We start from the raw sequence: 22,629 nt of genomic DNA, 5'->3' as shown, positions 1-22,629 counted from the left end.
AACCAATGGCACTGTTAAGTTGTGCCAGGGTTTCTTTACAGTGAGCGAATCACTCTTTTTGTATGGCTAAGAGAGCCAGTTAAAATTTGGGATTAGAGCTACTTTGCTGAAGGTATTAAAGTAATAAATACCTCAAAGCGATTGCAGCGAAAGCAGCGACACACTTGAATGCTATATCGAAATGGAATAAATATCTTGGGCATTCGGCTGTACTGAACAGGAACACTGTTATCTCTTCCGACATAGACTATCATGTAAGTCTACCATCACCACCCTTGCTATTCTCCTGTTCACTCTCAACTAGGGAAGAATGGAAGACAAATCTTACCGAAATCGTTGGCCCTCTGATTATATGAATATACAGATGGTTCAAAACAAGACGGTAAAGTGGGATTTGGAATCTTTTCCAATTCCCCTCACATCAATCTATCATTTAGATTACCCGACTACTGTAGTGTATTCCAAGCAGAAGTATGCGCTATCTGGTATGCTGCGAAAATTCTCTTAGAAAATAGAATATCACTAGAGGATATCCGCTTTTTCACTGACAGTCAAGCGGCCGTTCGAGCACTCAGCTCCTCTTATACCCACTCAGATGTGGTTCGATCCTGTCTCTTATCTCTTCACGAAATAAGTGTTCAGAATTCTGTCCAAGTTATCTGGATACCGGGACACAGTGGATTCGAAGGTAATTGCAAAGCTGATGAGCTCGCAAGAGCTGGAGCTGCGCAATCAAATGTTAGTAACTTACCCACAACCCACATTCCGCTCTCAACATGTCAAATGATCATTGATCGAGAATTTTACAGCGAGTGGAAACTACTTGCGTTACGATCAGACAAATCTGGCCATCCTACAATCTGAAACAGACAAAAACTCGTATAAGCCTTTCGAAACACGAACTAAGGCATGTAATAATTATATCTTATCACCGGCCACTGCCTTTTGGCACTCATGCACGTCGGCTCGGGGTTCCTCAAAACGACCTGTGCTGATACTGTGAGGACGAAGATGAGGAAGCATCGAGCAGGCATTTGCTGTGCAGTTGTCCCGGCCTAGCCAGAAGTCAACTCGCCCTTCTAGGCTCTCCAACAATTGACAATCTTTCAGTACTCTCGAACCTGAAAATCGAATCTCTCATTAAATTCTCGAAACGAATTAATATCTTTGACCTAAATCTATAAGAAAAATCCCGGTTAGGTGGAGAAATCATACAAGATAATGAGTTCTAGGGCAACACAACGGACCCAACTTGTGGTCTATGTAAAATTGTACAACTGTTGTTGTTTTTTGTTTTTTTTTTTGTTTTGGTCGTTTGTCAGGACAACTAGCAAGTGCAGCACTCTGACATTAAGTAAGTTCATTGTACTACACTTGGATTCCCTTTTAATTTTCTTCAAATCTACCCGATCTCCGAAGAAATCTGAGCAAATCTTGTGGTGCCAAGGAGCCAAGGTGGTATCTTCTTAACACATCAGTACCAAAGACCTCAAACCTGATTCGAGCGAAGGCGGGGCAGACACACAGGAAGTGGTCCGCCGTCTCATCCTCCTCTTCACAAGCTGGGCAGTGTACACTGTCTGAGATACCCAACCTTTCCATGTGCTTTGCCCACAGAAAGTGGCCCGTCACCAGTCCAACTCTGCTTAATGACAGAAGGGTTTGCGACAGTCGATCGGACATGACAGGTAACATCAGTTTAGTCCATCTGCAGCCTCTCTCAGCCTGCCAAGCTCGCTTGTGGGTGGTAGTTACCCATTTGCTAACCGTGGCTGTGATTGCCGCAGAAGAGAGTGGCAAAAGGGCTCTGAGACCAACTTCTTGGGTCAGAGGTCTCGTTACCCGCGATACTCACGTGTCCCGGGACCCATGTTAGCATCAGGCTATTATGTCTACCGACATAGTTTAGCCTGGATTTATAGGACTTGACTACCCCTGATGTGGTTGGGGGGCTGTCTAAGGCCATAAGCGCAGCTTGGCTGCCGCTGCAGACACATATAGATCTGCCTCTCCATCAGCTTTCCACAACAAAGTTCATCGCTTCTTGAACTGCATACACCTCCGCTTGAAACACAGATACATTCATTCCAATAGCAAAGTGCAGTTTTGTCCCGCTGGATTCCACGTAGAGCCCAGAGCCGGAGCCATCCGTAAAAATGCGAAAACAGTGTTTGCCGGGCTAATTTTCTGAGTTTGACCACAACTGAGCCTCTGGCAGCACTACACTGTATCTCTTTTCAAGTACGACTCTTGATGGCATGGAGTCAAGGGGCATGAAGAGAATCGTTGGATCGAAGTCTATGCCTTCTCTGTTTTCCAATGCCACACAGGGGCCGTACCACTTCCCATTGTGTTTCAGCCTGCAGATGGCCTTCAAGGCCTCTCCTTGGATGAAAGCATCAAGTGGTGGCAAACCAATCAGAGCATCTAATGCCGGGTCTGAAGTAGTCGGAAAAGCTCCGGTGCAACAGATGGCCACAGTGCATTGTAGTCTCCCCTGACTGCCACAAGAGGGAGTCCACACATCCAGACCACTGAAGCATAGGTGATTTCCGTAGGAGATTACAATCGAGGATTACTCCAAGATATTTAATTTCCGTGGATAGCTGGATTGTGGCTCCTTTTAGCTTAGGCCGAACGAGTCCATCAAGCTTTCTCCTTCTGGTTAAGAGGAGAATACCAGTCTTGGTGGGATTTGCCGATAGCCCATCCGCACAGCACCAAGTGTCAATCAGATCCAGAGTTTTCTGCACTTTCCTGCAGATGTTCATAAGCGAAGGGCCTGTTACCAAACAAGCAACATCGTCCGCTTATGCTTGAGCGTAGACTCCCGAATTATTTAAGGTGGTGAGCAGAGGATCGATTACCATGCATCAGAGCAATGGAGACAGCACACCGCCTTGAGGGCAGCCTCCATTACCCCTGTTTACAACTGTTTGCTCCACAAATATCAAAGAGGACATAATTTACCGACTAGGAATTATTCACTACTGTAATCTAGGCGTCACTTTTCAAATATCCTTTTTTCATATTTGTATGCACACAGATCGATCAGTTTGGACAATGCTTTTTTTTTTATATGCTCATGATTTTTTATTTGCAAAGACATATTTCATTGACGCACAAAATTCATATACATAAATCCAATTTTTAAATTTTATACAAAATTTTTTAAATTTTATACAAAAAATTTGAAAAATTCTTTCAAAATTTTCATCTCAATTACTTGGTTTTTAACTAGAATTTCTAGAAAATTTTCACAATATAAGTTCCGATGGGTAAGTACCTCTTTGGATTGCCTTTGATATTTGCAGCAAATGCTTTTGATCTCCTGACTCTACTCCCAGTTCCCGTCTTGGAAAAAAGCAAGAAAGCATGACATTTTACTGAGAAATGTCACATTTTTACATATATTTTATTAAAAGTGAAGACTAAGCTAAGTTTGTGAATAATAACTAGGTTACTTGTATGAGTACATTAAATTCACCACTTAACAGATAGGAAAAACTTAGTCGACTTAATTAGTTTTTTTTAGGAAAGTGCAGGTAATAACTTCCCGTGGCGCTTTAGTCAAATTTTTATCTATTTTTATTTTTATTTTAATTTTAATTTTATTTGTCTTTCTACGAGATTTAAAAAAAATCTATATTTATTTATTTTTATAAAAAACTGCTTTTAATTAAGTTCAAAATCAATGGCATTACGAGGCAAATACTCGTAAATATGTACCTGCCATGACAAAGCAGATGCGGCATATCGCGAAAGCGCTGCGGGGCAGACCTGCTGTACGATTGACACTCCTACAGTTCTTTTTTTTTTCTTTTCATTTCTTTCATAAAATAATTTTCTATTTATTTACCGATTCTGTGGTGTTTGCAAAACTAATGTGCGCTTAGCTGACAAAGCATGACTTATGGCGGGAGATGTTCTTCTAATTGGCTCACACAGAGGTGAATGTGGATTGCAAAAATATCAAATCGAAAAGAGTTCAAAAAAATTACATAAAAAACAGCAGATAAACAAAATAATTTCGCAAATAAAGTCAGCTAAACTGGAGCGACAGGAAAACGAAAAAATAAAAATAATAATAAATCAAAAATATAAAAAAAGAAAACAGAAAATCCAAAAAAAAAAATAATAATTGAAGTGTTGCCTCCACAGCGCAAATGGTAAACGTGAACGTGAAACTTAAACGATACTTAGGTCAACTGAAGTGCTCCAAATGTAAAGCTCAGCTGATGACGAACGATTTTGCTGCCAAATGCTGAGTCATAGTCGGCAAAAGGCAATGAGTTGTGGTGGCGAATGGCAAGCCAAGCCAGTAAGGAAAATAATAAATAAAGATTTGCAAAGTGATATGCAGAAATATATGCATACACGCATACGCTCACACACATACACACATGCCCATATACTCACACGTTTTTTTTTCCTACTGAAAAGTTTATACACATTTTATATACCTACGAGTACAGCTCCCTAACTTTGGAAACTACGTGCGCGACCCCTAAGTTTATTTTATACATTTGTTTTTTATTTAAACTTTTATTCCTGCTGTTTTAATCTAAGTTGAAAATCTGTGTATTGCAGCGCTATAAATTTGTATGCCCGAATATCAGGCTAAATATAAACATGCAAGTATGGAAGCGTGTACATTTTTCACACACACACACCCACACACCTACACATGCACACATGCATGTTCCCGTATTCATGCGCCTGAATATGAAAGTGGCGAACGGACCACCAGTTCGACCCACCCAAACAACCTAAAGCAACTAATTGCCGCAGCAATAACAGCAAAAACAACAAAACAAAAAAACAACAAAACAAGAACTATGAAAAAATGTATAAAAAAAGAATTGAATGCGAAGAAAAAATAGTACATTAATAGAGGGAAAAATACGCGCACTACAAGTTGAAGGAACGAGTAATGTAATGAAAAACGGAAAACCGCCCCCGCAATGTTATTTTGTTGCTGTTGCTGTTGAGGGGTGTGTGTGTGTGTGTGCGCGCGAAGTGTCTGTGTGGTTTCCAATATATGTTTGTATGTATGCATGTTTTTTTTCCTGCTACATTTTCTATTCGCCTTTTTATTCTGACTTTCACTTCGAGCTGCTTGGCTCGCTTGCTGGCTGGTTCGCCTTCGTGCGGCATTAACCGCATGTTAGTGTTGTTGTTGCTGTTGTATCTAATTGTGGATAGTTTTATTTTTAAACAAAACTCGAAATAAAGTGAAATAAAATCAACGTAGAACAACAGGAAGAAAATTAATGCAATCAAAAAGAACATTAAACAAAAAAGAAATAAAGAAAGAAATAATAATTAGAGCTGGATGAAAACGGAAAAAGTAAAATATGCGGCGTGAGCGTTTAAGCGATTAAGGCTGTGAGCGAGTACGAAAATATTTTTGTATGCAATTTTATACTTTTTTGAGAATAAATTAAGCTACTCAAATACTTATATACATTTATACTTTAGTGCTTATGGACTTAAGTGCTTATGTATTTAGGAACTTATGTGCTTATATACTTATTTTATTATATATAAGTATTTATGTGCTTATGTGCATACAGATGTGCTTATGTACTTACGCACTTAAGTACTTATATACTTATGCATTTATGTTCTTATACATTTGTCCGCATAAGTGCTTATGTACCTAAGTACCTATGTACTTCTTGGCTTACGTACTCATGTATCTATCATACTTATATTACATACATATTGCAGTTATGGACTTATGTGCTTATGCACTTTTTACTTCTGTACTTCTATACCTCTATTCTTATATACTTATGTAAATACTTATATACTTATATTCTTATGTACTTATATACATCTATACTTCTATACTTACATACTTATATACATACTTATATACTTATATACTTATATACATACAGTAGACTCGGGGTTGAGGGAACTAATTCGTGCAAGGGCTATTCCCCTCAACCCAGACTTTCCCTTCAATTGAGATTGAAATTATACTTGAACAGAAGTGGGCGGATTATAAATATTTTACTGTTGTATGTAAGGTAGAGGTACATAGTTTGTGCAGTGAGTGTATTTATTTAATATAATAAAAACATATAATTTAAAGAAGTCCAATATAGTCCTTTGTTTTTTCTTAGCTTCCAGTGATTTTTTTACGAAAGAAAGAAAAATGATGTGTTCGTGCGAGTTGGTATTGTGTTCGGTCCAATGGATTGCTTTGTCAAAAATTTTAATGGCTTCAGCTGCCTCTATTGTACACTTGTCGCCGTTTATTTCGTCATGCTCATCCTCATCCTCATCAGATGCCTCAACAGGTTGATTAACATCATCGATAACGCCCGCAGTACTATTAGCGCAATTGTCAATTATTCCTGTCCATATTCTTAGTTCGTTGACACTTAGGTTTGGCTGAAATAAAAAAATTATGGCATGTTAAGTGCAGTTTAAATTGAGTAATTCTTCAAATTCGGAATGTTGTTGTGCAACTATCTGTTGTCTTAAAACACTAAGAGGCACATCATTCCGATACAACTATCTGATTTTAATAAATTTGTTCTATAGTGCAACTTGGTTAACCTTATTACATTCTGGTCCATCGGCTGGAGAAGGGGTGTTACATTTGGTGGCATAAATAAAACAAAAATTTAACCACATTCTGTTTTTAATAACTCTTGTTTTGGATGGCACGGTGCATTATCTAAGATCAAAACAGCTTTGACTGGTAGACCCTCGTGTATTAGGAATGTGGTAACCTAAAAAACAAAAAAAAATTTTTTAGTTCAATTTATTATTTACCTATGTTATGATTTAATAATTTAATTTACCTCTGGTACTCGTACAAAGGAATTGTGGAACCATTCTTCGAAAATGTCCGCAGTCATCCATGCTCTTTTTGAGCACCTGTAGTTCAACGGTAGCTGAAAATTTCTGAATGATCGTGGTTTCGTCAGCATTATGAACCTGGATTTCATCCAACTGTAAATCATTTTGTAGTCGCCAAAATTTTGCCTTGAATGCTGGCACTGCTTCTTGATCAGAAGACAGTTTTTCACCGCAAATTTTCAACAATCTAATTCCAAATCTAGCCTTGAATCCATTTAGCCAGGCGGAACTTGCGTTAAAGCCACTTCCATTTCCATAAATTTTTGCATGCAGTTCTTTAGCCTTTTCTTTAATAAGGTTTCCAGATATTGGAATATATCGACTTCTTTGAGTGATGAACCATTTATATAGCTTAGTTTTCGTATTAGCAAACTCACCCTTCTTCAGAGACTTCCGTTTAATGCTGCACGCTGTCGATGCTTTTAAAATCTTTCTTTTGCCATTTTTTTATACGTGATATGGTCGATTTGGTAACACCATATTGATAAGCCAATGATTTTAATGTAAAGCCTTTATCGAGCTTTTGTATAATTTCAGATTTTGTTTTGTATACTCATTCTAACATAATTGTACAATAACTGAAATTGCATAACAATTTTGAGGTTCCGTCTACTCGGTACTTATTAGATTGAAGGTTCCCTCTACAGAGTACTCAATGAAAGAATTTTTGTGGTCCCCTCAACCGAGTAGTTCCCTCAATCCGGGGTTCCCTCAACCGCGAGTCTACTGTACTTACATTCTTATATACTTACATACTTATATACTTATATACTTATATACATACTTACATTCTTATATATTTACATATTTATATACTTATATACTTATATTCTTACATACTTATATACGTATATTCTTATGTACTTATATACTTCTATACTTACATACTTCTATACTTACGTACTTCTATACTTACATACTTATATACTTACATACTTATATACTTATATACTTATATACTTATATACTTATATACTTATATACTTATATACTTATATACTTATATACTTATATACTTATATACTTATATACTTATATACTTATATACTTATATACTTATATACTTATATACTTATATACTTATATACTTATATACTTATGTACTTATATACTTATATACTTATATACTTATATACTTATATACTTATATACTTATATACTTATATACTTATATACCTATATACTTATATACTTATATAATTATATACTTATATACTTAAATACTTAAATACTTATATACTTATATAATTATATACTTATATACTTATATACTAATATACTTATATACTTATATACTTATATACTTATATACTTATATACTTATATACTTATATACTTATATACTTATATACTTATATACTTAGATACTCATATACTTATATACTTATTTACTTATATTCCTATATACATACTTACATACTTATATATTTACATACTTTATACATACTCTGTTTTTATATTTCAAGCATTTCACGTTACTTATCGAAATGTACTTATGTACAAGTATTTGTATCGAAGTTAATACAACTTGAAAATTCGCCAAAAGCTTTTCAATATTCTGTCGCCTCTCTGTCGCTCCGTACTCTTCAAATGCCCTGAATGATTTTTACTCTGCTGTTTCTGGTGACGCCGGCAAACACGTGTTTCCTGACGACTCGTCCGTCACCTATACGTCAAATGCCGGCAGACTCTCAGGCACATCTTGGAAGAATTTGTTGCTATTTTTATGGGTGTAAAGTAGATATGACAGGTATGTTTAGCGCTCACATTCCCACAAATGCTCGTGACTGAATATTTTTTCCTGTACGTAGACTATTTTTAAATTTTGCGCCGAGGCGCTTATTTCCTCCTAAGTAGCGAGGATATAAAATTCTACTTTTTTTACCATTTTATTTTATTTTGATTTTGTTTAATTCTTGTTTTTGGGATTTTATTGCAGCTTATTTTGTTTCATTGAATTCATTTAATTTAAAATAATTTTCTTTTACATTTTTTTCCTTTATTTCATTAATTTAGTTTTATTTTGTAATCATTTCTTTTTAATTTAAAATGATTTTATTTTTCATTTCTTCACTTTTATTCCATTAATTTAGTTTTAGTTCGTTTGCTATTTTTTTATTTCTTTTTAATTAAATTTCATTCAATTTGTTCAATTGAACTCATTTGATTTAAAATAATTTTATTTATAACTGTTTTTCGTTTATTTCATTAATTTAGTTCAAAGAAATAATTTTTTTCTTTTAATTTAATACAAAATAATTTTATTTTGTTTGTTTAAAATAATTTTATTTTTAATTTGCTTTTTGTTTTATTCCATTCATTTAGTTTTATTTTGAAATCAATCTTTTTATTTTTATTTTTTTTTTTTTATAAAAATTCATTATATTTTGTTTCTAGTACTCATACAATATTTTCAGAGTTGCCAGAGAAATCTCTAATTGGATATGGGCGTGTTTCTTTCTAGACAACACCCCTTCCATAGCGTCGTCCTAGTCCTAAGCTGATCTATTCTTTTTCTGGCCTATTTAAAGTATTAATTTTCCTTACCTGCGCGAAATACGTACATAAAGGCCATGCCTTTAACATTTCGCTCGACTTTCATTTGTGACCTGCTAGCATTTGCCTTAGCTATCAACCCTCGTTTTCCCAGCCAATACATTATTTCTGGTTTTCTTTGTTTGGCACTGCAAATCTCAGGCGTCTACCTACTTTTGCACCTTTGTCTTGAATTTTGTTTTGCCTTTGGTTTCCTTTTGTCTGCCAACTCTGCTTAACCCTTTCAATTTCTTCCAGCACCATCAGCAAATCATTTGAAACGATCATTGCATGCATATTCTCTATGCCGAGCCTTAGTTCAACGTGAACAATAAAGAGGAACGGCTACGCTTGGGCTGGTTGCCTGACTTGTCTTGGCTCCGCTTGGCTTGCCTCACAATCACCATGCCCATTGAGTTCAAAAGCGAATGTGTACATATTTTGCCACCCTGCTGCCGCTCCTCTGAATTACCCGCTGTCTGGTTGCTAACTCGCCTTTGCGCATGCGCGCCAGCACACACCTTAAAGCCTTGAAGTTGTCAGCTTCATTTGCGACTATTTGCACATTTTTTCTCTCCTTTGCACTTCAGCCTCTACGTTTGTGTGAGAGCGAGTATGTGTGTGTGTATGTGTGGGATTCATACACGTACATACCCACTTGCTCCTTCACTTTACCTAGTTTCTTTACTTTATTATGTTTTTTTGTATGTTTCCAGTTCGAAAAGGAAGCAATAAATCTAGCCACAAGCCATCAATAGCAACAATAAGTCCAGTTCGTGACTGATCATCGACTTAAAGGCGAATTTCAAAGTCGAACTCTGACTTTTGGCTGTGACTGTGGTGAATGAGATTATGAGTGCCAAAGTTGGAGGGTTCAGTATAAAAATTTATATGGTGCTTAATTTTTATTTAACTTATGTTATGATTTTTTATAAGTTGAGCCATTTAGAAAATTTGCCATTTTTAATCATGGTTTAATTTGCTTAAATATGTTTGTATGTATGTTTATAGCATTGGGGGAAGTAGAAGTTGAAAGGCAGTGGAAGACATTGAAGTTCTTCTGCGGGAAGAAGCAAGAAAATTAATTCAGAATTAGACGGACTTCTCTTATAAAGAGCCTACTCACTGTCTACAGAGGCGCATTGTGATGCGTAGCAAAAGTTTTTCCAGTTCTCTCTGTAAATATTAATCCCTATTTTTTGGCAAATCTAATCCACTCTCCATCGCAGCTATGCCCAAACATAATGGAGTCGCAGAACCTCGAAGAAAAGTTCCTTTCAAATCCGAGGCGTATTCTTCCAAGTGCATGTCATTCATAGCAGAAGTACTTAAAATATTTTGCCTCTTCTTCATCTCTATAGATCCCTTAAGCCATACCGAAGTCGGTTTGCAGGACTCCGAACCTCTCCAAGAGCTTAGACCTATAAAGAATTTTGACTGAATTGTTAACTGATTCGCCAGGATGTCTGTCATTTAAATACCAAAACTTATATGTGCCCTGATACAGCTGTGTACGAATATATTAGTTTTGTTAATTATTAAAAGAAAGCAGTCCATAGGCCAATCGAATGGGTCTAGAGATGAAGGAGAACAAGACGAAATACCTTCTGTGATCAAACAAGCAGCGGCGCACTCGCGTATCGGCACCCATGTTATTGGTGATTACTAAGCAGTAAGAGACTTCGTGGCTATGTGGCAACCAGTATTAGCTTCGATTATAATATCAGCCTTCAAATCTAACTGAGAGTCCCTCTTGCCAACAAGAGCCACTTTGGATGAAGTAGGCAATTGAGTAGTAAAGTCCGCTCTCGACGAACAAAACTAACACTACAAGGCTCTCATCATGCTTGTCCTCATGTATGGCCCAGAAGCTTGGACGATGACAACATCCGATGAGGCGTGCCTTGGAGTGTTTGAGAGAAATATTCTGCGAAAGATCTTTCTACCTTCACGCATTGGCGACGGCGGTGTCTTAGGCGATGGAAGAATGAGCTGTATGAACTTTACGACGACATATAAATAGCGAGTAAAGGTCCAGCGGTTTTTTCGAAATCCAAAGTTTAGCTGGTTGTTCAAAACTCTCGTCAGTTCATTAAACTTTTTCTTCTCTACCTTATCCGATAGAGTCATATGAGTTTACCTTATAGAAGTCATGAACGAAAACCTGATCAGCCAGACCAAACCTCATAAAAGTTACTACAATATCCCTGTGATCTAGTTCCCATTACAAAATCAAGTATTAACCGAAGTGATCGAACGAGAAGTCAAGTATTGCGCGAATTACTTCGAATGCACCGTCAGTAAGTTGAATGCGTTAATAGCTGCCTGGCTATCAGCGTGGAACTTTTACAGCTTATAAGGCATGGTAGTGCTCGGGAAGCCTAAAATTAAGTCTAGTAGAACATTCGCTATAGAAAAGTTTTCCATTAAACTTTCCACCTGACATCCATCCGTGAATAGTTTCCTTCGAGTTTTATTTTTCCCAGTAGCACTCAAACCCAGTCCGATTCCTCTAGAGGAGATGTTAGCGGACAATGAGTAAACGCGGAAATGAATTCATTGCTTTTAATGTATTTAGAGTTCACTTCATTGAAAAACCTTCATATATCCCACGCTCCGCAAACTATCCACGGCAGGGCAGGCAAAGTCGATGCGTAATGGTTGTCCGTGACTATTAATGGATCAACTCTGCGTGTGGAGGTAACATTTGTTTGCGCCTTCCGATTAATATGGAGCTTAGTTATTGGGGTACTATATTTGGCATAGTATTAAGCGCAAGAGTAAAGATGCTTCGTTTTGGTCCACCGATTCTAATGAGCGCAAGTCTTTGCGCTTTTCACAGAAGTTTAAATAATGTAATCTTTTTCAGTCAACTCCATGAGACAAGCACTCAAAGGCAAGATTAAAAGATTGATATTAAATTGCCTACGGTGGTTGCCTCCTTTCTCTGCCAATGATCTTAATGCTCTCCTTAATATGGGATTACTTCGCAAGCTTATTTTGTCGTACAAGATCAGACCCAGATCTTTGATCATATCTGGAAGCACTACTTGAGCAGCCTCAATTGAGGGAGTTTTGCTCTGCATATCCTATGTCTTCACCAAAGTAGGATGGGCTCTATCATGGCAATTTTGCTGGATAGTCTGAACCCAGCGAGCTCCACCTGAGAAGAATTAGTAGGCAGTTCCGAATCAGCAGCACATTTGACCACCACTAAACTGCCACAAAAACAGCTACAACTACCACGTCTAAGTATCAGCCCGCACAAAAAACTCCCTTTTGCTTAAAAATAAACTTCACATCCCCCGCGTAAGCATTCACATCTCAGGCGCTTTTTGCCAGTTTCTCGTACACATCATTGATGACAACGACTCAGAGTAAATGCGAGTGAATTTCTAGCTTCAGAAGTGCCAATATTTTTTTCTTTTGCTATGGAGAGGGACCATCTCTCTCTGTCAGAAGCGAGCTGTAGCCAAGCGTGCGGTAAATAAATCTGAGAAAGTTCAAGTTTTACGTCATAGAATAAAATTATTACACAGCTGAACAACATTTTTATAAACAAATTTCATTACGATCGTTTTTATCTGACGGGTTTGAAACTCAGCTAACCAACTTGAATTAAATACTCATCCAACCTGACCATTCCTAGCGATTTGCGTGTCTCGAGCAGGGTCAGAAAGGCCCAAGATGCAGCCACTATTATGAAAAGTACGCTAGAACAGTTGTGGGAAGTACTTTAGAAATCTGTGCCATGCATGAAATGTCAACTAACAGCAGTAAACTCTAACTTGTGGAAACTCTACTGATATAGGCGGAATAAAGATGAGGTACAGATGGTCAAAAGTGATATCTATTTGCATACATATATAAAAGTTATCAATAAAGAGTTTACTTGAAATATGAAAATACTTTTTTCCGCCTTCACTTGACCTTACGTGAGCTCTGAAATCACGACAAAGTCATAACTACCGTTTTAGGCCAGTGCATTCTTCTTGCCTCTGACTGATTTATCTACTCCATTTCTGGCTTTTTGTCTACTGCCTTAGAACGTTGGCGGTGCACAAGCTTCATCACAATACTTTGCGATCGCCTGCGAGTTATATTCCTACTTTGTAGCTTGACAACAACGAGCACAGCATCAGGTCGCAACTTTTGGTTTTGTCAGGAACCGGTTTTAGACTGTCGCCAGACGATGACAACGCAGCCAAATGCAGTTCCACACACACACACACACATGCATGTGCGTGTGAGTGGACATATACATCTGTATAGATATGTGTGTATGTATGTATGTCTGCTTGCATGTGGCCAGCCACAAGCCGACCAACGCATTTGAGTAACTGCCTTGGCGGACGGGACTGCATAACGCTTTAGCATGCGATTTATGTACCTCCCCCCTTGCTTTTGTTGCCTCGTAAGTTTATCCACCGACCGTTTGAGCCGGCATGCACAAATCGTTAAGAATATCTTAAGTTTTTATTGCTCATTTATGTATTTTCTGGTACATTTAGTTGATTGCTGTTGTAGCTGTGTTTTTTCCTTTCATTACTGGTACTATTGTTGTATGTCAAGTTTTTGTTTATTTTGTGTTTTTTGTTTTTTTTGCAGTTTACTACCGTTTTTTGCATAAACTTAGCATATGACTGGTTTTTTTTTCTTCTTTTTTTGACTGACGACAGATTTGAGCGGCTGTGGTTTCGACTTTGGGGTAAATTTCTGTGTTTGTAGTTTCTTATATGTCACCAGAGGCATTTATACATATACAAATGTCTGGTGTATGTGTGTATCTTTTGTAGATATGTTAAGTAGGTTTTTGTGAAAGTGATCACCAACGATCTGGGCTCCACTGATCTCCCTGCCAGAGTTTGACCAGCCACTTTACTGAAGGTTTTGCGCTTTGCTGGCAGATACTGGACGTTTGAGTATACGGCTGGGAGTTGAAAGGAATTCTTCGGAATAAAACATATTTTTTGATACTAAAATAAGAGAAAGAAAAGAAACGACTGGCGCGCTTTGTTAAATATATTTTCTTGAGCAAAATACTGAGCCAACCGTAAGCCAAACTACAGGCATGTTGTAATTAAAATCTTCATATATAATTTTTGAGGTTTCTGCATTTTAATAATGAAATTCATTTACTATCTCTAATAAATTTTATATCTTTTACAATTAAAATCACTTCTCAAAAATATTTATTTATTTCATTAATTAAAGTAAATCTTAGCAATTAAAATATAGATGCAAATTTAAAAATAAAATATAATATCCACATATAATACGTGTATCTGCTTACCAATGTGTGTAGCGGCACTTCGATCGATTTGAAAACGGAAGAGATATACGAATGCGTGCGCCAGAGCAGTATTTCGCACCGGTTAGCTGTACGCATTTGAATACTCGTACAACTGGAACTTTTATGGGAATTTTATTAACCGACTTACAGAGAATACTGAGCTTAGTCTAAGTTATTAAAAAAAAAAACAAATGGAGCAAAAGTCTTAGGGAGGACGCTTTTCAAAAATGAAATTTCGAACAATTTTTAGCAAAAAAAAACACACTATTGTTTATTAATAATAAAAACAAAAATCTTATGTGAAAACTATTTCTTTTTACTATGCTTTATCTTAAGAAGAAGGGGATTTAAAAAATAGATGAGTTAATCAAAAAATAATAAAAATAAATTTTTTTGTAAGCTACGTCTTATCCTAAGAAGAACAGAGTTAAAAACAAATAAAAAAAATTTTAACACAAAAGCAAAAACAAATGAAAAATAAATATTTTAACCAAAAAAAGGTAGTAAAACTAAAAGTCGTTCACAAAAAATTTTGTTTCTTTAAACTATGGTTTATCCTAAGAAGTAATATATTTAAAAAAAATCAAGTAAACAATAAAACTTTTACGAAAAAAAATTAAATAATAAATATAAAAATATTTCGCAAAAAATATTTTCTTTTAACTACGTTTTGTTCGAAATCGCCAGGACTGGATGGAATCTTCCCAGCCATGCTCCAAAAGGTAAGCCATCTTGTGGTACCATGGTTAAGAACGATATTCAAGGGATGCTTGAGGTTTGGCTACGTTCTTTAGTCCAGTCGAAAGAGACGAAAAAAATAGCCAACTTCATAATTTTAGGAGGATGCGAGTTTATGGTTTTATTATGTAAAGCCCATCACTGTGAACTTAAATTTGAGTTTTCGGGGTCGGGGGTTGTGTCCCGCGGCCGCCATCTTGGAAATAAGGGTGCAACTAGTTTCTGCGATTATCTCGTGAATTTCGAAAGTTACGAAAATTTTGTAAAATACTTTTTTGTAGATAATAATATTATCTACAACTTTTATTCAAAACTTTTTTTTGTAAAATTAATAATAAAAAAGTTATAAACAAAATTACGCGAAAAATTAAGGGATCAATTGTTTTAAAGTAATAACTTCTTTTTTATAGATTTTATGGAAAATATACTTTAGAGCTTTTTTATAGAGCATTCTTTTGTGAACATTTTTGTCTATAAGTTTTTTCCGCTATCTTTATTTAGTCGTATGATTTTGAGCTGCTAAGCGGAGCAACCAACACATTAGCGAAGCGCGTACATGATTACACAGGCCGACAAAATTTAACCAACATTCAGACCCAGAAACCAGACTATATATTTCCGAAGGTTTATGATGCGCTGAATCCAAATCTGGCCTCAGAATTGCTCTATCTGCTCTGGTTTTCGAGATATCCTAACCTAAAAGTGCAAAAAACTCCATTTTTGCCCATATTTGAGGTTATGTACCCTTGCAGATGTTTTCTTTTACCAAAATTAAAGGATGGCATCTTTAAATACAAGCCTTCTTTTTTCAAATGGCGTTTTGTTTGCTCAAATATCATTTTTTTTCGCAGAGATATCGCATTTTGAAATTTTCATGTTTCGAAATTTTCCTACACCTGAAAATCGATTGAGATAACATAGACATGATATAGTCGATATTATTATCTACAAAAAAGTATTTTACAAAATTTTCGTAACTTTCGAAATTCACGAGATAATCGCAAAAACTAGTTGCACCCTTATTTCCAAGATGGCGGCCGCGGGACACAACCCCCGACCCCGAAAACTCAAATTTAAGTTCACAGTGATGGGCTTTACATAATAAAACCATAAACTCGCATCCTCCTAAAATTATGAAGTTAAATCCTCTTTTGACTGGACTACTTGTATTGTGGAGAGAAGTGAGAGTTGTGTTTATTCCAAAAGCGGGGAAAAGCAACTCTCTCTACTCGAAGGAATACAGGCCCATTAGTTTGACCCCATTTCTCCTGAAAACGTTAGAGAAGATTCTAGACACATATATTAGAGACACAATTGCGCCGGACGAATTATCCAAGGCGCAGCACGCCTACACCAAAGGCAGATCTACTGAAACTGCACTTCACTCACTTGTACTAAGCATAGAAAAGGCGTTAGAATATAAGGAGTATTTCTAGATATATCAGGGGCCTTTAACAATGTGACGAAAGATGCTATTTTAAATAGCATGGAGTCACTTAATGTGCAACCCAGGGTTCATCAATGGATAAGGCAGTTATCAGCTAGCAGGAAGATAAGTGCGGAATGGAACGATACGAGCGTCACCAACTACGCATGCAGAGGTACTCCGCAATATGGGGTACAACGAAGTACTTCTCAAAGATCATTCGAGGTACCTGAGAGTAATACTGGACAGCAAATTGCTGTGGAAGCACAACGTTGAGGAGCGGGTGAAAAAAGCCAGTAATGCGTCGTACGCATGTAAAAGAATGCTGGGCGTTACTTGGGGTCTATCACCCTCTCTGATGCATTGGTGCTACACGGCAGTAGTTATACCGATATTGCTTTATGAGGCCCTAGTATGGTGGACTGCGACAAGAAAACTGACATACTTAATGCCACTAGAAAGGATTCAACGACTCGCTGATCTGTGCATAACAGGAGCGTTGAAAACCACTCCAGCGACGGCGCTGGAAATGATACTCAGCATCACACCTACTGACTTTATTTGCGGAAAACCTGGCAGCGAAATCCGCGAGGAGGTTGGTGGCTGCTGGAGTATTCACCTGCAGAACCTTCGGTCACAGCTCAATAGGAAAGTGGAGCTCAGGTTGCACAGACTACATGACTCCGTACTTTAGTTGGGAGAGAAGGTTTCGCACTACAATTGAAGAGAAGGGATGGCACAAAGGCATGAAGCCTGACCATAGAACTTTTTCACATCTTTACAGACGGCTTTAAAACTTTAGACGGAGTGGGAGCGGGTATTTACTGCTCAAAACTACGGACAAGGCAGCCTATCAAGCTGCCAGACCACAGCAGCATTTTCCAAGCGGAAGTTTTTGCTGTGGAGAAAGCCGCGGAGCTAGCCCACACAAGAACAAGAAAGAACTCAACAATTAATATATACGTGGACAGTCAATCAGCAATAAAATCAATAAGCTCATATTGTATTAATGGGTTAGGTGGGTTTGAAAATTTCAAAAAATCGATTTTTTTTTTTTTGTCTTATTAAATAGTATAATATGTTTAAAATATTCTCCTAAAATTTCAAATTGATCCGAGTAAAATTCTACGAGATAGACCCTTCAGAATTTCCGCCCATCAGGCCATGTCAGTGCAGCGTTTCGCAGGTATACGCGTTTATCTCAAAACTCGATTTTTTAAGTCGGTGGACACGATTTCTCGAAAAGTTATGAAGCGATTTTGTTCAAATTTTGCACACATCTTTGGAATAACATTATCAAGTTATTGAACGAAGGATTTTTTTTTTATTTTTATTAAAACTAATTTTTTCGAGCCAACACATGACGGAAATTTTGTCCAAAAAATGTGTTTTTTTGTTCAAAGTCTGTCAAAAATTCAAATTAAATTTTTTTTTTTTCCTTCGTCCAGTAACGAGATTTATCCATGTACTAACGAAATATTTTTGGTTTTTTGATTTTAAATGAACCAATAATGAGTTATGCTGTCCACGGCAAGAGCATTTTTTTGTGAGACGTTAAGGGAGATGAGGTACCAACGGCTGAGTTTTCGGAATTTTTAAATAAAAATTTCACAAAATACTGTTTAAATATGTATCTTTGATATGCTGAATTGTTTAAATAAAATATATGATTGTATATATTAAAAAAAAAATAGTAAACATACCGTTTTTTTGAACCTCTGTAACCCACCTAACCCTTTAAGTCCAAAAATGTTCAACGGAACAGGGAGGCCATAGAAAAGCTAGCCACAAACAGTAGGCTGCAAATCTATTGGGTACCTGGTCACAAAGGCATTTTGGGGAACGCAATAGCAGGTGAGATAGCAACAAGTGCTGTTAGACTACCATTTAAACAACAGAACGACATTCCAAAACTGCTAAATACTATATACAATGAAATGGACGACCACATGAAAAGGCGAGTGGAAGCTAGGTGGACTAATTTGACCACAACACAACAGCAAATTATGTGTAGAGCTAACGACAAAAAACTAACTCAATTCGTATTTACGCTCTCGCGAAATGACTGCAGAACTATCATGGGTACGCTAACAGGTCATAATCTAATGGCTGCATAAGCGTACAATATCGGTATTGCTAACACGGACAAAGAGGATGTTGAGGAAACTTTAGAACAGCTTCTGTGCGTTTGTCCGGCATTATTAAAAACGCGTTTAAAATGGCTGAGAGCCCCATTGTTTGAGCTGAATTCAGCTGAAAGTCACATTTCATAGGTATATACCTTCTATTTAAAAATAAACAAAGAAACTCTTTTCAGAAAAATTTGTAAAAAAAATCCCTAACCCATAAAAAATGTTCATAAAAAAAATAATAAAAATAAATAAAAATCTTTCGCAAAACATATTTTTGTAAACTTCTGTGGGTAAAACACAGAAGAGGGATATTTTTTAGAAAATAATCTAAAATATAAAAAGTTTTAACAGAAAAAAAAATTTAAAAGTAGTTTTTCGCCAAACGTATTTTTTTAAACTATTTTATTCTAATAAGAGAGATATTTAAAAAGATAAATAAAAATAACAAATGTGTTTTGTTCTAAGAAGAGGAATATTAAGAAAAACTGAGAAATAAAAATTTTTATAAAAAAAACTTTGTTTTAAATTTTATCAAAAAACAAATATTTTTATCTTTCGCAAAAAGTATTTTTGCCACAAAGATTGATCCCGCAGAAGAGGGATATTTTTCAGAGAATAAAAAAAAAAAATTAAAAAAAAAAAAAACAAAACAAAAACAAAATCTTTCGCAAAAATTATTTTGTTTTATTCTAAAAAGAGCTATATTTTTGAAGAAAAGAAAAGAATTCGAACAAAATTTTTTTAGCAAATTTTTCGAACCTCTAGAGTCGTCTTATCATCTTAGAACGTACGCCATTTTGTCCAACTTTTTTTTTTTTTAAGATCGTAGTTCACACGATAACGAAATTCATACTGAACAAGAACCCTTTTGTCGTTTTGATTTCAGACACTGAGTCGCGGAATCATATTGGGATACAAAGACATATCTTTTTTTGGAAGACCATTTATTGAAGGCTGACAACTATTTGAACGAACCTCGTATGGGCAACAAAAAATTTTTATTTTTTGACCATGGATCAGAAAATAAAATACTCGAAATAAAAATGAAACATCTTTTTTCGTTTCCTTTTTACGCACTTTTAAAGAAGCACCCGAAACAGAGTATTTCAAATAAGGCGAGGGCCTCGATAGGGGCAATCGATATTTTCGTTAATAATATGGAGAGTAAGCGATAATGATAGAACTATCTTTATTTTTATAAAAAATAATATATATATATATATAAATAATAAAACAATAAAAAGAAACTTTGTAATATATCGCACTGCTGTTATGGAAAACCGCCACTTCACAGAGATCCATGATAGATTTTATAAAACTATTTGTTAAATTATAAAATAAGAAATGCTAATAATTTAACTCTCTAATTTGAGAGCTTTCATTCGTATAAATTATTTATATTAAGAATTACATAGCAGCTTTGAAAAATCTAACAAATTTTAATTTTATAATTTTATAATTTTATATTTTATTTATGGTGTTGCCAAAGTGGAGGTTGAAACTCACTGGAGAATCAAGTTGAGTGGGAGATGTTTTCCAAGTTGAGAATCACATTTATTTACATATTATTAGTGTTAATTGGTGCTTATATCTTTTGTAGGTAATTTGATCAAATTCCCTCTCCAATTTATGGAGCGCGTCTTGAGTTTGTCCTAAAAATGGAAACATTTACAGACCCCGAACGGCATTTAGTTTTTATGAGAATCTTTTTCAGAGCAGAAATACCTTCGGAGCTTCGTCGTTGCCTGAAAAGTGCCAAGAAAATACTTTTAGTGTCTTCTGATGTTTCATACCTACTGTGGATTTCGAACCCAAGACAACCAAAACAAACACATTCTGCTGCAATATTCACCGTAAAATTTGCTTTTTTTGCTGTGAATGCCGTGATTCGCAATTTTAGGTACTATTAACCCATCTTCGGCCGCTACAAGAATTCGACATAATTTTTCCATTTCCTTTTTAGTCAGTGCTTATAGGACCATAATCAAGAAAAATTAAAAAAAAAAAAAAATTCTGACCATCGGTGTTTTAGATATGGACTGGTCGAAAAATCGACCACTGGCCAAAAACCGACAAATATATTTAAAAAAAATGCAACATTTATGAAAAAAATTTAGCACACGAAGTCAATTTATTTCATTTTATTTCAAATACAAATATTTTTTTGTTGTTTTATTGATAGAAAAGTCAGCTTACAAATTTTTATGATAATCATCAAAACATTTAGTATGTAAAGGAATATTGCATTTTTTGCAAGTAAAGTCCTCGTCCTTGTCGTAATTCAATAATTCTGTTGTGACTTTATTCTATAATTTGCCACCGCATTATCATGGAGATCCACACCACCCATGCCATAATTATACTCTTGAATAGCTTTTGGCTGCGGGATAGTGAAAGTTGGTTTTTTCTTCCGACAATATCTTTTAGTGCTAATAATTGGATTGACTGTGGAGTTATTAGTTATAACATTGACTACAGCATTATCATTCCACCGAACAGTAAATATTTCTTGCTGATGATCAAGTAGTTGGTCAAATGTTCCTCGTATTTCTTTTTTTAAATTTCTCAAAGGAGAATCGCGTATAGTACCAGCTGCAAAAAATCGACGTTCGTTCAGAGGGCACATTAGATGGTATGAAGAGAAAAAAATGATCAAAGAAAATGATGTGGCACTCAGGGTCAGATACGTTGGCAAGCAAGTCTAAGACTGTTTGTGCGCCCAGACCAATAGTTTTATCGTGAGGGGTTGCTGCTCCCCCGTACAATGAACTAGAAAATAAGTACCCACTTTCAGAGCACAAGCACCATGTTTTAAACCCAAACCGGATTGGCTTTCCCTTGATAAACATTTTGCAGGAGTGGCGTCCAAAGTATGGAATCATCTGTTCGTCTATAGAGAGATTATGGCTAAAGACTCCAAACTGCATAAACTTTTTGTTGAGAGCGTCAGTAATAGGACAAACTTTCGCAAAACGGTCTGCTGCGTTTAAATTCGTGTTGTCAGCGAGATAGAAAAACTGCTTAATTTTTTTAAACCAATTACGACTCATAGCCTGCTTCACAATTGGAACTCCCATGTCCGGTCGAACAGACCAGTGGTGGTCAATGTGTGGCAAAGTATGGTACCCCGATAGGTACAATATTAAAATAAACCTACGTATTTCGATTGGCGTGATGTTAATTGGAGCATTGTGTTGGTTTGCATACTCATTTGTGAAAGTGGTAATATTTGTGATCAAAAAACAATGTAAAGAGATCATAGGGGGATTTTGAGCCTACAAAATAGTGCAATTATATATACGTATATAAAAAGGATTGATTGCTTACCAATTTCTGAAAACATTTCTTCCAATTTGATTGCTTCCACATTAATTGCGGTCCTTGCCCATATGGGACGGGCAAAATCCGATTTACTCAAGCGAAAAACTCTAGAACTAAAAATCTTAGCGGAATGCCAACATTCCACCGCTGCATCCCTTTTAGGATAGTTCCGCCCTAGTTCGATATTAGACGAATGAGAACTAGTTCGATTTGTAGGTATTTTCTAATAGTCCCGTACCATCCAATATAGGACAGGTTCGTTTTTGGAGGTAAGGTACTAGTGCTGAACTAGAATTTTGGTTCAC

This window comes from Anastrepha obliqua, chromosome 4, assembly GCF_027943255.1.
Source record: "Anastrepha obliqua isolate idAnaObli1 chromosome 4, idAnaObli1_1.0, whole genome shotgun sequence".
Taxonomy (NCBI): Eukaryota; Metazoa; Arthropoda; class Insecta; order Diptera; family Tephritidae; genus Anastrepha; species Anastrepha obliqua.
Note: the sequence above shows the minus strand (reverse complement) of the source record.